This window comes from Ranitomeya variabilis, chromosome 1 (genome assembly GCF_051348905.1).
Source record: "Ranitomeya variabilis isolate aRanVar5 chromosome 1, aRanVar5.hap1, whole genome shotgun sequence".
Classification (NCBI taxonomy): Eukaryota; Metazoa; Chordata; class Amphibia; order Anura; family Dendrobatidae; genus Ranitomeya; species Ranitomeya variabilis.
Window position 1 is genome coordinate 10,355,104 of NC_135232.1, and position 11,500 is coordinate 10,366,603.

Genomic DNA, 11,500 nt, shown 5'->3' on the forward strand with positions numbered 1-11,500 from the left:
AAGCTAAGTCCCTGCTAGTTCATTTGTTGTTACTGCTGCTTGAATATATTTCTAGTACTGCTAATTTCTAGTCCAGCTTGCTATCATGATATTTCCTTGCTAGCTGGAAGCTCTGGGGGTGCAGTGTTGCACCTCCACACCGTGAGTCAGTGTTGGGGTCTTTTTGCATACTCTGTGTGGTTTTTTGTAGTTTTTTATGCTGACCGCATAGTTTCCTTTTCTATCCTCTGACTATTTAGTGAAGTCTGGCCTCCTTTGCTAAAACCTGTTTCATTCCTGTGTTTGTGACTTCCCTCTTAACTCACAGTCAATATATGTGGGGGGCTGCCTTTACCTTTGGGGAATTTTTCTGAGGCAAGAGTAGGCTTCTATTTCTATCTTTAGGGGTAGTTAGCTCTTAGGCTGTGAAGAGGCGTCTAGGGAGAGTTAGGTACGCTCCACGGCTATTTCTAGTGTGTGTGATAGGAGTAGGGTTTGCGGTCAGCAGAGTTCCCACTATCCCAGAGCTTGTTCCGATTACTAGTTTACTCATCAGGTCATTCCGGGTGCTCCTAACCACCAGGTCCATAACACCCGCCCGCACACACATACACGCACACCGTCACCACCCACACACTTCCCTCCTCCCGAACTGCGTTTCTCGGACCCACATCCGCATCTAAACTGCACATCTTTTTTACATCTGCGGTTTTGCTGCGGATGTGCCTGACTCAATGAAAGTCTAAAAGGTGCAGAAACGCTGCAGTTCGGCACAAAAGAAGTGACATGCTGCGAGAAAAAAAAGCTGCGTTTTGGTGCGGCTTTTTCCGCAGCATGTGCACAACAAGTCTGCGGCTCCCATAGACTTACATTGGTTGTGCACTACACTGCGGATTTGATGCAATTCTGTGCAGCGCGTGGCGGTGCTGAGTGTGGGCGGCTGTGCTGAGTGTGGGCGGCTGCGCGTGGCTGTGGTGAGTGCGGGCGGCTGCGCGTGGCGATGCTGAGTGCGGGCGGCTGAGCGTGGCTTTGGTGAGTGCAGGCGGCTCTACGTGGCGGTGGTGAGTACGGGCGGCTGTGCGTGGCGGTGGTGAGTGCGGGCGGCTGTGCGTGGCGGTGGTGAGTGCGGGCGGCGGTGCGTGGCGGTGGTGAGTGCGGGCGGCTGTGCGTGGCGGTGGTGAGTGCGGGCGGCTGTGCTGGGCGCCGAGTGCCGGGGCCTGAGCAGGTGGGGACACTGGCGTGCTGGGGGGGGGGGTCAGGTGCCGGAGTCGCCGCTAGCTCAGGCCCCCGGCACTTGCTGTATTTACCTGACCCCCGTTCCACTGCTGCGCGCCGCTCCATCTTCCGGGTCCTCTGCCTGTGACTGTTCAGTCAGAGGGCGGCGCGCATTAAGCGCATCATCGCGCCCTCTGAACCGTTCAGTTCAGAGGGCACGATGACGCGTTAATGCGCGCCGCCCTCTGACTGAACAGTCGCAAGCGGAGGATGGAGCAGCGCGCATCACTGGAACGGGGACAGGTAAATATTGCATACTCACCCTCGTCCCTGCTTCTCCGTTGGAGGTCGCGGTGTGCGTTCAGTGCTTACGCATACCGCGATCTCCTGGGAGCGTCACTCTGTGGGGTCCAGACTGCGCCGGCAGTCTATAAAGGCTTCGGACAGAGTGACGCTCCCAGCGTTATATTATAGATGTTTTGATTATATTTTATTTCAATGTTGCAGCAAACAAAAAAACGTAATTATGGCGTTCTGACAACAGCGCTACCAGATATGTGTATTTTTTTAATTTTAATGAGGCAATAGAGATTCATTTGAACTCTTGTATTTTTTTTTTAAATATTTTAAAACTTTTTATTTACTGTATTTTTTTAGTCTCCTTAGGAGCCTTGAAGCTGCGATCCTCAGATCGGCAATTAACTAGTTAGCAGCTGCGAGTGAATATCTAATCCACAGAGGCTGTTAAATTTGATTAAATCAGCCATCAAGTGCAGGCTCAGCATGTGAGCCCGCATCAAAGGAAGGGACACAGCAGATGACATAAATATTTCACCGGTTGTGAAAGGGGTTAAGGCAACATTCACACGTTCAGTATTTTACATCAGTATTTGTAGCCAAAACCAGGAGCAGAACAATCAGAGGAAAAGTCTAGTAGAAACACGTCACCACGTCTGCATTTATCACCCACTCCTGATTTTGGCTTATAAATATTGATGTAAAATACTGATCAAATACTGAACATGTGAATGTGGCCTAAAGCCTTTTTTCCTTCTAGAATTTTCCACATTCTAAACAGCAAGATGGTTTCCTGATGAATTTCAAAATTTCCTTGTAAAACAATTTACATATGAGGCCAAACTGTGGGACTCTCAGTCATGAGCGCTCGGAAAAAAGAAAGCACATTGGTCGTGAGCATAAACAATTGTTTATTCCCTGTGCGCAGTTTTCTTATGTTGATAAATGTAGCTCCCATTGGATAGTTCCACCAGCCGCCTCCTTCTCAGAAATATGTTACGAGAATTTTAGCCATTGGGCCTTTTCCGGTGCACTGCCCATAAAACACAGTTTCTCAAAGCATTATATATTAAACCATTACACCAAATATGAAACCTTAGGAAAAATATTAAACATAATGAGACTATGAGACAAGTGAATACTTAACAAAATATATAAGAAAATATTAACCCTTCTATATCAAGAACAACGAGTTCTGCAATTTCCCCACATTCTGAAAAATTTATGGGACGTCTCACCTTTGATGTAAAATATTTCCCACACTCTGAACATGAATCCGGCTTCATGACTTCACTAGCATGACACTGGTGACTTTGTTAAAAAGCAAACTCTGTGATCGTCACCAAACAATATCCCACATTCTGAACATGAATACTATTCCTCCCTTGTGTGAATTTGTTTAACAACGTGATTTTCCTGTAAAGCCCTTTCCACATTCTGAACAACTATAGGGAAAAAAATGGAGACACAAAGCGCAAAATAGGGTCTTATCCTCTAGATAACCAGGAAAGCTTTCTTAGAATTGCTCACCTGATTTACTTGATTGAAGAGCATGTAGCGATTTCGGCTGCTGCAGATCCACAAGCCGATCAACGGCCGTATGACAATATAAACTGTGCAGGAGGTGTGGGTTAAATCCGTGCTGCCTTAATGATGAAGTTCCAAGGATAATAAATTTGAATAAACCAGTGTTTAAATTTATTATCCTTGGAACTTCATCATTAAGGCAGCGCGGATTTAACCCACACCTCCAGCAGAGTTTATATTCACATTCTGAACAGGAATACGGCTTCTCTCCTGTGGGACTTCTCTGATGTTGAACATTATCTGACTGATGTGAAAAAATATTTCCTGCATTTCACATATGAAAACGTCTTCTCACCTGTGTGAATTCACCTGTTTAAGGCCGGCGTCACACTAGCGAGTTTTACGGACTTAAGAGCGCAGAAAATACGTCCGTAAAACTCGCCAAACAAACGGCACAATTATTCTCAATGGGTCTGGTCCTATCAGCCGTATATTACGGTTCAGTATTATGCGGCTTTCTACGACCATACAAAATCGCAGCATGCTGCGTTTGTCAGCGTATTGCGCAAAAAAACGCCAATGAAAGTCTATGGGGGCGAGAAAAATACGGATTCCACACGGACCAGCAGTGTGACTTGCGAGAAATACGCAGCGGTGTTAGTGAAAAGCCGGTAATTCAATTGCCGGCTTTTCATTTCTCCTTCACAAACCCGACATGATATGAGACATGATTACATACAGTAAACCATCTCATATCCCTTTTTTTTTTTTGCATATTCCACACTACTAATGTTAGTAGTGTGTATGTAATCCCTCAATGTCTGTCCACTATTTCATCCTTCTTCTCCGCTAGATTTCTGAAACTTAACATGGACAAAACAGCACTCATCATCTTTCCCCCATCTCACGCGACCCGCCAACGAACCTCTCCATTACAGTACATGGCTGCCCACTCTCCCCTGTCCCACAAGCTCGCTGCCTCGGGGTAATCCTTGACGCTGATCTCTCCTTCAAACCACATATCCAAACCCTTTCCACTTCCTGCCGACTTCAACTCAAAAATATTTCACGAATCCGTTCATTCCTCAACCAAGAATCTGCAAAAACCCTAGTCCATGCCCTCATCATCTCTCGCATTGACTACTGCAACCTCCTGCTCTGTGGCCTCCCCTCGAACACTCTCGCACCCCTCCAATCTATTCTAAACTCAGCTGCCCGACTAATCCACCTGTCCCCCCGCTATTCCCCTGCCTCTCCCCTCTGTCAATCCCTTCACTGGCTCCCCATTGCCCAGAGACTCCAGTACAAAACCCTAACCATGACGTACAAAGCCATCCACAACCTGTCTCCTCCATACATCTGTGACCTTGTTTCCCGGTACTTACCTACACGCAACCTCCGATCCTCACAAGATCTCCTTCTCTACTCCCCTCTTATCTCTTATCTTCCCACAATCGCATACAAGATTTCCCTCGCGTATCACCCTGTCATGGTTCCCAATGGCAGGGGAACGTCAGGACACATAAATAACGGATGAGCTCTTGGGTGATGGAATCTCAAGCTGACCGTGAGCTAAACCTACCACACAACTAATAGTGGCCGGGGGGCGTGCCTAAGTTTTATCCCTAGACGTCTCTCGCCAGCCGGAGAACTACCACCTTACCCTAGTAGAGGAAAAAACAGACCTGGCTTACCTCTAGGGAAATTCCCCCAAAAAGGAGACAGAAGCCCCCCACATATATTGACGGTGAGTTCAGAGGAAAAGACATACGCAGTATGAAGGTAGGTTCAGCAAAGCGAGGTCCGCTTACTAGATAGTAGAAAGATACAAAAGGGAACTGCACGGTCAGCTGAAAACCCTTTTAAAATACCATCCTGAAATTACTTTAAGACTCATGTGTCAACTCATGACACCGGAGTGGTAATTTCAGCCCACAAGAGCTTCCAGCTACAGAAAAATAACATAACTGTGAACTGGAACAAAAATGCAAACAAACTTAGGACTAAGAGTCCAACTTAGCTGATCAGTAGTCTAGGAGCAGGAACATGCAACAGAAAGGCTCTGGTTACATTGATGGCCGGCAAGGCAATGACTGAAGAGCAGGAATAAATAGGAACTCCCCACTACTGATGAAAACAGGTGAACTGAGAAAGAAAACACACCCGAGTCACCAGTACCACTAGCCACCACCAGAAGGAGCCCAAAAGCAGATTCACAACAGTACCCCCCCCTCAAGGAGGGGGCACCGAACCCTCACAAGAACCACCAGGGCGATCCGGATGAGCCCTATGAAAGGCACGAACCAAATCAGAGGCGTGAACATCAGAAGCAGTTACCCAAGAATTATCTTCTTGACCATAACCCTTCCACTTAACCAGATATTGTAGTCTCCGTCTGGAAATACGGGAGTCCAAAATTTTCTCCACAACATACTCCAATTCACCCTCAACCAGCACAGGAGCAGGAGGCTCGGTAGAAGGAACAACCGGCACCTCATACTTCCACAACAACGACCGATGGAAGACATTATGGATAGCGAAAGATGCCGGAAGGTCTAAACGAAAGGATACAGGGTTAAGAATCTCCAAAATCCTATAAGGACCGATGAACCGAGGCTTAAACTTAGGAGAAGAAACCCTCATAGGGACAAAACGGGAAGACAACCACACCAAGTCCCCAACACGAAGACGAGGACCAACACGACGACGGCGGTTGGCAAAATGCTGAGTCTTCTCCTGGGACAACTTCAAATTGTCCACCACCTGTCCCCAAATCCGATGCAACCTATCCACCATAGTATCCACTCCAGGACAATCCGAAGACTCCACCTGACCGGAAGAAAAACGAGGGTGAAACCCCGAATTGCAAAAGAAAGGAGAAACCAAAGTGGCAGAACTAGCCCGATTATTGAGGGCAAACTCCGCCAACGGCAAAAAGGCAACCCAGTCATCCTGATCCGCAGACACAAAACACCTCAAATAAGTCTCCAAGGTCTGATTAGTTCGCTCCGTCTGGCCATTAGTCTGAGGATGGAACGCAGACGAAAAAGACAAATCAATGCCCATCCTAGCACAGAATGCCCGCCAAAATCTAGACACGAACTGGGTCCCCCTGTCAGAAACGATATTTTCCGGAATACCATGCAAGCGAACCACATTTTGAAAAAACAGAGGAACCAATTCGGATGAGGAAGGCAACTTAGGCAAAGGTACCAAATGAACCATCTTTGAAAAACGGTCACACACCACCCAGATGACAGACATTTTCTGAGAAGCAGGGAGATCAGAAATAAAATCCATAGAGATGTGAGTCCAAGGCCTCTTCGGAATAGGCAAAGATAACAACAATCCGCTAGCCCGAGAACAACAAGGCTTGGCCCGAGCACAAACATCACAAGACTGCACAAAAACTCGTACGTCTCGAGACAGGGAAGGCCACCAGAAGGACCTAGCCACCAAATCCCTAGTACCAAAGATTCCAGGATGACCTGCCAACGCAGAAGAATGAACCTCCGAGATGACTCTACTGGTCCAATCATCAGGAACAAACAGTCTACCAGGCGGGCAACGATCAGGTCTATCCGCCTGAAACTCCTGCAAAGCCCGTCGCAGGTCTGGGGAAACAGCAGATAATATCACCCCATCCTTAAGGATACCTGTAGGTTCAGAATCACCAGGGGAATCAGGCTCAAAACTCCTAGAAAGGGCATCTGCCTTCACATTTTTAGAACCTGGTAGGTATGAGACCACAAAATTAAACCGAGAGAAAAACAACGACCAGCGCGCCTGTCTAGGATTCAGGCGCTTGGCAGACTCAAGATAAATCAGATTCTTGTGATCGGTCAATACCACCACCTGATGTCTAGCCCCCTCAAGCCAATGACGCCACTCCTCAAAAGCCCACTTCATAGCCAAAAGCTCCCGATTACCAATATCATAGTTTCGCTCGGCGGGCGAAAATTTACGAGAAAAGAACGCACAGGGTCTCATCACGGAGCAGTCGGAACTTTTCTGCGACAAAACCGCCCCAGCTCCGATCTCGGAAGCGTCGACCTCAACCTGAAAAGGAAGAGCAACATCAGGCTGACGCAACACAGGGGCAGAAGAAAAGCGGCGCTTAAGCTCCCGAAAGGCCTCCACAGCCGCAGGGGACCAATCAGCAATATCAGCACCCTTTTTAGTCAAATCAGTCAAAGGTTTAGCAACATCCGAAAAACCAGTTATAAATCGACGATAAAAATTAGCAAAGCCCAAGAATTTCTGAAGGCTCTTAAGAGAAGTAGGTTGCGTCCAATCACAAATAGCCCGAACCTTGACAGGGTCCATCTCAATGGAAGAAGGGGAAAAAATGTACCCCAAAAAAGAAATCTTTTGAACCCCAAAAATACACTTAGAACCCTTCACACACAAGGAATTATCCCGCAAAACCTGGAAAACCCTCCTGACTTGTTGGACATGAGAGTCCCAGTCATCCGAAAAAATCAAAATATCATCCAGATACACAATCATAAATTTATCCAAATATTCACGGAAAATGTCATGCATAAAGGACTGAAAGACTGAAGGGGCATTTGAAAGACCAAAAGGCATTACTAAATACTCAAAATGGCCCTCGGGCGTATTAAATGCGGTCTTCCACTCATCCCCCTGCTTAATTCGCACCAAATTATACGCCCCACGAAGATCAATCTTAGAGAACCACTTGGCCCCCTTTATTCGAGCAAACAAATCAGTCAGCAGTGGCAAAGGATACTGATATTTGACTGTAATTTTATTCAAGAGTCGATAATCAATACACGGCCTCAAAGAGCCATCTTTTTTAGACACAAAGAAAAAACCGGCTCCTAAGGGAGATGAAGAAGGACGAATATGTCCCTTTTCCAGGGACTCCTTAATATACTCTCGCATAGCAACATGTTCAGGTACGGATAAATTAAACAAACGACCCTTTGGAAATTTACTGCCTGGAATTAGATCTATGGTACAATCGCAATCTCTGTGAGGAGGGAGTGAACCAAGCTTAGGCTCCTCAAAAACATCACGATAATCAGACAAAAATGCCGGAATCTCAGAGGGAATGGATGATGAAATGGAAACCAAAGGTACGTCCCCATGAGCCCCCTGACATCCCCAGCTTAACACAGACATTGCTTTCCAGTCAAGGACTGGATTATGAGATTGTAACCATGGCAATCCGAGCACCAAAACATCATGTAGATTGTACAACACAAGGAAGCGAATCACCTCCTGATGGTCTGGAGTCATACGCATAGTCACTTGTGTCCAGTATTGTGGTTTATTACTAGCCAATGGCGTAGAATCAATACCCTTCAGAGGTATAGGAACTTCCAGAGGCTCTAGATCAAACCCACAGCGCCTGGCAAAGGACCAATCCATAAGACTCAAAGCGGCGCCAGAGTCGACATAGGCGTCCGCGGTAATTGACGATAATGAACAAATCAAGGTCACAGATAGAGTAAACTTAGACTGTAAAGTGCCAATTGAAACAGACTTATCAACCTTCTTTGTGCGTCTAGAGCATGCTGATATAACATGAGTTGAATCACCACAATAGAAGCACAACCCATTTGTTCGCCTAAAATTCTGCCGTTCGCTTCTGGACAGAATTCTATCACATTGCATATTCTCTGGCGCCTTCTCAGAAGACACCGCCAAATGGTGCACAGGTTTACGCTCCCGCAAACGCCGATCAATCTGAATAGCCATTGTCATGGACTCATTCAGACCTGTAGGCGCAGGGAACCCCACCATAACATCCTTAATGGCATCAGAGAGACCCTCTCTGAAATTCGCCGCCAAAGCGCACTCATTCCACTGAGTAAGCACAGACCATTTACGAAATTTGGCAGTATATTTCAGCTTCATCTTGCCCTTGAGACAGGGCCATCAAGGCTTTTTCAGCCTGAATCTCTAAATTAGGTTCCTCATAAAGCAACCCCAAAGCCAGAAAAAACGCATCCACATTGAGCAACGCAGGATCCCCTGGTGCCAATGCAAATGCCCAATCTTGAGGGTCACCCCGCAGCAAGGAAATTACAATCTTAACCTGCTGTGCGGGATCTCCAGCGGAGCGAGGTCTCAGAGAAAGAAATAATTTACAATTATATTTGAAATTCAAAAAACGAGATCTATCCCCGGAGAAAAATTCTGGTATAGGAATTCTAGGTTCAGATATAAGAGCATGTATAACAAAATCCTGTAAATCTTGAACTTTTGTGGCAAGATTACTCAAACCTGTAGCCAAACTCTGAGGATCCATTTTAAGCAGGTGAGATCAGAGCCATTCAAGGGTTAGAAGGAGAGGGAGACAAAGACTGCAATTAGAGCTGAAATGCAACTGATTCAACTATAGAGCAAGCACCAAGGGGAAAAAAAAAAAAAATTTGCAGACTTCTTTTTCTCTCCTTTCTTCTGCCAACAGTTTTAACACTTGGCCGGCCATACTGTCATGGTTCCCAATGGCAGGGGAACGTCAGGACACATAAATAACGGACGAGCTCTTGGGTGATGGAATCTCGAGCTGACCGTGAGCTAAACCTACCACACAACTAATAGTGGCCGGGGGGCGTGCCTAAGTTTTATCCCTAGACGTCTCTCGCCAGCCGGAGAACTACCTTTCCCTAGTAGAGGAAAAAACAGACCTGGCTTACCTCTAGGGAAATTCCCCCAAAAAGGAGACAGAAGCCCCCCACATATATTGACGGTGAGTTCAGAGGAAAAGACATACGCAGTATGAAGGTAGGTTCAGCAAAGCGAGGTCCGCTTACTAGATAGTAGAAAGATACAAAAGGGAACTGCACGGTCAGCTGAAAACCCTTTTAAAATACCATCCTGAAATTACTTTAAGACTCATGTGTCAACTCATGACACCGGAGTGGTAATTTCAGCCCACAAGAGCTTCCAGCTACAGAAAATGACATAACTGTAAACTGGAACAAAAATGCAAACAAACTTAGGACTAAGAGTCCAACTTAGCTGATCAGTAGTCTAGGAGCAGGAACATGCAACAGAAAGGCTCTGGTTACATTGATGGCCGGCAAGGCAATGACTGAAGAGCAGGAATAAATAGGAACTCCCCACTACTGATGAAAACAGGTGAACTGAGAAAGAAAACACACCCGAGTCACCAGTACCACTAGCCACCACCAGAAGAAGCCCAAAAGCAGATTCACAACATCACCCCTACTCTGGAACACTCTACCACAACACATCAGACTCTCACCTACCATCGAAATCTTCAAAAAGAACCTGAAGACCCACCTCTTCCGACAAGCCTACAACCTGCCCTAACCACCGACCAACCAAACCACTGCACGACCAGCTCTATCCTCACCTACTGTATTCTCACCCATCCCTTGTAGATTGTGAGCCCTCGCGGGCAGGGTCCTCACTCCTCCTGTACCAGTTATGACTTGTATTGTTTAAGATTATTGTACTTGTTTTTATTATGTATACCACTTCTTACATGTAAAGCGGCATGGAATAAATGGCGCTATAACAATAAATAATAATAATAATGTGCAAAATTTGGGCGCTGTAGCTGCTAAAATAAAGGGTTAAATCGCGGAAAAAATTGGCGTGGGCTCCCGCGCAATTTTCTCCGCCAGAGTGGTAAAGCCAGTGACTGAGGGCAGATATTAATAGCCAGGAGAGGGTCCACGGTTATTGGCCCCCACGTGGCTAAAAACATCTGCCCCCAGCCACCCCAGAAAAGGCACATCTGGAAGATGCCCCTATTCTGGCACTTGGCCACTCTCTTCCCACTCCCGTGTAGCGGTGGGATATGGGGTAATGAAGGGTTAATGCCACCTTGCTATTGTAAGGTGACATTAAGCCAGATTAATAATGGACAGGCGTCAATTATGTCACCTATCCATTATTAATCCAATTGTCTGAAAGGGTTAAAAAACACACACACACATTATTAAAAATTATTTTAATGAAATAAACACAGGTTGTTTTAATATTTTATTGCTCTCTCAATCCACCTAAGACTCTCGCTTGGCAAAATAACAAACCCACAATATACATACCCTCTGATGAACCGTCACGTCCCACGAGGTAATCCATCTGAAGGGGTTAAAATATTTTACAAGCAGGAGCCCTGCTAATGCAGCTGTGCTCATGCTTGTAAGCCCTGGCGAATGAAGGAAATGTAGGTCAATGACCTATAGTTACCTTCAGTCGCGGTGATGCGCCCCCTGCAGGTTGTCTTCATGAACTGCAGCCTGGGAACTTTTTCCCATGCTCCAGGTCATATGAGGACATCCACCAGGGGGCGCATCACCGCGACTGAAGGTAACTATAGGTAATTGACCTACATTTCCTTCATTCGCCGGGGCTTACAAGCACAAGCACAGCTGCATTAGCAGGGCTCCTGCTTGTAAAATATTTTAACCCCTTCAGATGGATTACCTCGTGGGATGTGACGGTTCATCAGAGGATATGTATATTGTGGGTT

At 46.3% G+C, this 11,500-nt stretch overlaps 1 protein-coding gene across 1 annotated transcript in view; it reads left to right on the forward strand.

Moving 5' to 3' along the window:
• The window catches only part of LOC143793553 (uncharacterized), a 351,737-nt gene that overhangs the window by 138,569 nt on the left and 201,668 nt on the right, over positions 1–11,500 (forward strand). The window lies entirely within an intron of this gene.